The following is a 5,010-nucleotide window of genomic DNA, read 5'->3' as shown; positions in this document are numbered from 1 at the left end:
GGGAAAGGTGGAGCCCATCCCATCCCAGCATGTCTCTCGTCATGAAAAATTTGGAAGGCAGGCGGGGGAAAGTGTGCACGCAGTCCCCCACTACCACAAATTATGCAGTCGAATTTCCCGCATTTGGGGAAATCACAGGGGTCAGCATGCCCAGAGTGCAAGGGGTGCTTCCCCTGACAGGTAAGTAAGTCTTGAAAGCTTAAAGCCTCAAAGGCTTCTGTGTATTGTAGGTTGATACAACACTGAATGATGAATAGAACTATTTCAGCACCTGTAATTTATCTAGCTAATTAGTAAATGCAGGCTATAACTGGAAAACAAGAGCAAGCTTGTTTCTTTTTTAACTGCAAATGATTTAATTCGATATTCATTCTGGGATTCCAATGGTTGTGAGAAAACAAAATGTTACTGAAGAGAAGGATAAAGCCAGGTTTTGCAGAGGTTAAGAAACCAGGTTTTGCATAGTGATGTGCATTTGTTAAACCTTTTATCCTGAAATAAATCTACAGAATTTTATATAATAAAACTTGATTGTTTCAGTATTGCCATTATTGGACACTTCCTTTTCCTGTACGAAATGTAGTGAACTTGTAAGACAGTGTAGTGGGAGGTGAGAATTTCATACACATCCTACACAATATTCAGAGGAGTTTAGAATCTTTGCCATATGACAATTAAAACCTCTTTGCATCATGCCCACTTGGATGTTTGCGCTGTGAACCAGAATGATATATTTATAGACAGATGGCACAATTTCCATCCCAGGGATCATATCCAAATATTTACTATCTCCAATTCCATTTTAAAAAAACAAAACTCCTCAAAAGAAAATGTGCACCAAAATACAATAGCCATATTCCAAATTCTCAGTGATCTCTGGCAGGGATTTTAGTGACATGGCAGTTCAGTCTTCGTGCTACAGTTGTCTTTAATTAGTAACTCTCTAAAATGTCCTATTATTAAAGTACAGCTGAGGGTGCACAGAAAGGTGTTAAAATTTCCCCTACCTTTGAAAAATTGAAAAAAAAAATCTAATTTGATCTGTATATCTGGAAGTCCTGCTGAACACACACAAAAAAGGAGGAGGGGCAGGGAAGCACATAAACTTTTGTCATCAGTAGGAAGCAACTTTTGTAAAATAAAGTTTGAGTTGAACAGGTTTCAAGCCTGATTAAAATAGAATATACATTTTCCCCCATGGAGATAAGAAATATTTCTTGCCATCTTTTCTTTTCTGATTTTTGTGAGATATTTTTATAATAATCTGTTTTAATGTATTCAGTTAATGGGCCTACCACAGGCCTGGGTGTAATTTCTTACATTTATGGTCTCTGAATGTCACTGAGAGTACTATTTGTGGTGTTTTTACATTGCTGCTTTTCCACCATGAATGAAAATAAGGAAATGGTGCACCAGCTCATAAACTCACCAGTCAGATTACATGTATTTATTTAGATGTTTTTAAACTGACCAGATGTTTTTAAACTGACCTCTTTGTTGCTGCACTAGCAGCAGAATGGTAACTTTAAGTAACTTTTCAATCATTATGGCTCTTACCAGTATTTTGAGCTGTCCAGATTTATCTGCTCTCTCTCTTTCCCCTCAATCTACCTCTTTCTGTTCCTGGAACATTTTGTTTGGTCCGTTGCTCTTCCACAGGGTCCCTTGCAATGTAGTGGATGCCTTGTGGCTTCTTTACAGTACAGGGGATGAAAATGTCCAAAAAAAAATTAAATGGGGTACTTCAGCAGAAGTGATCATAATTTAGGTTAGAAATATCCACGCTAACTTCAAACTAGATAACTTGGGCACTGGAGGTAGTCTAACTACTACTACATCTCACTGACGTGGGTGGCATAGGGAAGTGTGCATTCCTCTTTGCTAATTCCATATTTTAAACTGTTTTAAAATGTATAAATAAAAAATACATCTTCCATGCAATTTTAGAAAATGTGGATAATGACATTTAATAAGACTATTTACAGGATGTTTTGCACAGCAAGTAGCAAAATACCTGCTGTTCATGTAAGTCAAACAGCTCCCATACAGTGCTTGAGAAGATGAGATGGGTGGGAATGGGAAGTATGTTTCAACCAATCTTTGGGGGTGGGGTCCAGGAAACAGGTTCCAGAAGCTCTTTTGGGGGTGGAGGGGATGGGGGGAAGAGGTGGTTAAAATGGTGAGGATAAGAAGGAAACATTCGAAATTTGAGACAGAGCTTTGGAATCTGACCATAAAAAACCAAAGTTTAGAGCTACAGCTAAATGAAGATGGGTCTATATGGAAGGCAATTTCAGAGCTTCAGACCCTCTTGAGGACCCAGCAAGACTGGACTGCTGAAAACCCACATGTCTGGGAAGTGAAGCGTCAAAGGTTTCTGAGCTCCTAGATACCAATTGTCCTGCCAGGTAGAGTGCCAAGGAACTAAGTTCCACCAGAACTTTATTGAAATCAAATGACTTCTGTAAAACATTCAAATTTTGACAAACTGCCAAATTTCAATTAAAACAGTGTTATTTAATATTTTTCTACAGCCAGCTCTAATTACTACCACAGATTAAAAAAGAACAGAAAACCATAAAAACCATATTGCTTGAAGTTAACACAACCAATGAATGAAACCAGTTACATTTGCTTCTGCTCTCAGATTTGCCCCTTGTTCTCTGATTTTTCTATCATTCACTATGCTTGGCATAGCTTCCTATTTCTTGTTCTTTTCCATTTCCTCCTACCACATGTATTTAGTCCATCAAATGATAATGGTTTTTATTAATATTTCCATGCAGAATGATACCTCAATAGTTCCACTGTGTTTGCTGTACTTTGTCTTATATAATGTACATCATCAACTTTTGAAAGAATTGGTTTTCAAATTCTCAGAAGTTTCTATAAATATATCATAGTTTAGGATGTGTGGGAGCTACTGTAAACATTTATACATATTTTCATACACACACTTTAAGAATAGTCATATGTAGTATTTAAATGGAAGCCATTTATGAATAAAGGATCATTTTAGAAGCAACTCTAATATTAAAACTATTTCACCTAGACATGGAAATAGTCTGTCCAGGTGAAAAAAAGAAAGAAAGAAAGCCCTCCTGTTAAAGCCTGAATTGTAAAAGAATGTATTACACCTTTGTAATCACTTGAAAGTACTTTGCATATAATCATGTATCTATATTTATTCTGTACACTTTGGACATGTGGACTGAGTTTTTATAAATGATCATTAAGTAACTGTATGCAGCACATAGTATAATCTTCCTTTCACTCAAAGTAAATCATAAAACTACAGCGCTGTAGATTTTCACTTTTGCATAAAGGCCATTTCCCATCTGAAAAAAAAAAATCTAACCCAAAATTCACTTTTAGATTTACTCTTGAGCCAGTGCATTACATTTTGGGAAATAATACATTAAATTATGGCTCCCGTTCACAAAACACTTTACAGTATACATGTGACCAACTCTGTCCTTATTCAGTAAAGTGCTTAAAGGGTGCATTTACATGTGTTATTAAGGCAACGTAATAAACTCTGATGCAATTTGTTCCAGAGAAAACTGCTCCCAGGCACAGTGTTTACACAAGTGCCACAGCACTTGGGGCTGGAGTGGAGCAGTCCTGGGCTGGCAGGAGGCCCAGAAGGTCAGCTGTGGGCTCCAGGTGGCAGAGCTGAGGTTGGGTGGGGCATGAGGGTGCTAAAGTGTGGAGCTAGGTGGCAGGCAGCCCCTGCATTTTAGCATCCTCCTGCCCCAACCAGCCCTTGTGACTGTCTATACATGCATTTTGGTGGAGTACATTACTCTGCTGTAGGATAGCACTGTTCCCAACAGTCCTATGGCATAGTTAATTAATTTACTGTACTCTTAATACTGGTGAACATGTAGATGTGTAGACTGTGTTGCTTTACTGTGGAGCTAATTAGTCAACTCCACTGTAAAGAGTATGTGTAGATGCACCCAAAGAGTTTTGTACAAGCATTGTACCAAGGTTAGGTTGATCTAAATGGCCATGCATGCAAGTGTTCAGAGGGCTTAGGTTGCCCTTAAAATGGTGTACACCATCTAAAGTTTGTTTACCTCAGAGTTGAACTAACTTTAGACTGGTCTGGGTTAGTGCAGTATAAAATGGATTAATCCAGCCTAACAAACACTTGTCAATGCCCCTGTACCCACTAACCCCTCCCACCCAGGACCTCCAGCTTTTCCTGGACTCGCCAACTTCACCCAGACCCCCCAGCTCTCCCAGTCCTTCTCCCACCCCGCACTTCCAAGGTACGTACCTCAAGCTGTCCTGGTTCAGATGTAGGCAATTTGTTCTTACCTAAAGTGGGTGCATCTACACAAAATGGTTTACAGTGGAATTGAATAATTAGCTCACAGTAAGGTGTCACTGTCTACACATGCACCCCTATTACACTGGAGCAAATTACCTCCACCATAGAATAGTACTGCTCAACACCAGTACTATTCTATGGTGGAGTTACTTATTCTGTGTAAATATCCATATGTAGACAATGAGCAGAGCTGGCTGGAACAGTTGTGCTGAGGACACCAGAGGGAGTGCATGTGCCCCCGGTGTCCTCTGACCCTTGAGGCAGCGGCAGCAGCAGCAGCAGCGATCTGCAGCTGAGGGACAGCTGCGGCAACGAGGAGGTAAGCTGGGGAAGGGGAAGGGGAAGGGGAAGGGGAAGGGAGTGAGTGGGGCCAGGTGCGGGCGATTGGGCAGGGGATTCTTTTCCCACCTGACCCCATTTAGCCGCGCTGGGCGGGAGCCGCAGTCCCGAGCCATGTGAACAGAGAGTGCAAACAGGCGCAGTCTTTAGGGGCGCGCCAGAGTTTGCACCGGGTTCCACGCAGGGAGGCGTGCAAAGGAGGCCGCAAGCAGTGGAAGAGCCAATGGCGGCAGCAGCAGCAGTCGTCTCCAGGTAAGTGAGTGGGGGTGACAGCATGGGAGTTGTCACGAGGAGTGCAGCTAGGGCTCCTGCCCCATGGCTGCCTCCTGGCC

General features: G+C 41.1%; 1 long non-coding RNA gene across 1 annotated transcript in view; it reads right to left on the bottom strand.

Annotated features, from left to right (window-relative positions):
* Positions 1-64: 64 nt before the first annotated feature.
* The window catches only part of LOC109287230, a 27,183-nt gene continuing 22,237 nt past the window's right edge, over positions 65-5,010 (bottom strand). The window contains exon 3 of the long non-coding RNA XR_002094780.1: positions 65-167. This is a non-coding gene — a long non-coding RNA (uncharacterized LOC109287230). The remainder of the gene's footprint in view (positions 168-5,010) is intronic.

The sequence above is a fragment of the Gavialis gangeticus genome, unplaced genomic scaffold, assembly GCF_001723915.1.
Source record: "Gavialis gangeticus isolate Ggan-Ray unplaced genomic scaffold, GavGan_comp1, whole genome shotgun sequence".
In the NCBI taxonomy this organism is placed as follows: Eukaryota; Metazoa; Chordata; order Crocodylia; family Gavialidae; genus Gavialis; species Gavialis gangeticus.
The sequence above is the reverse complement of the archived record's forward strand: the minus strand, read 5'-3'. Positions and strand labels throughout refer to the sequence as shown.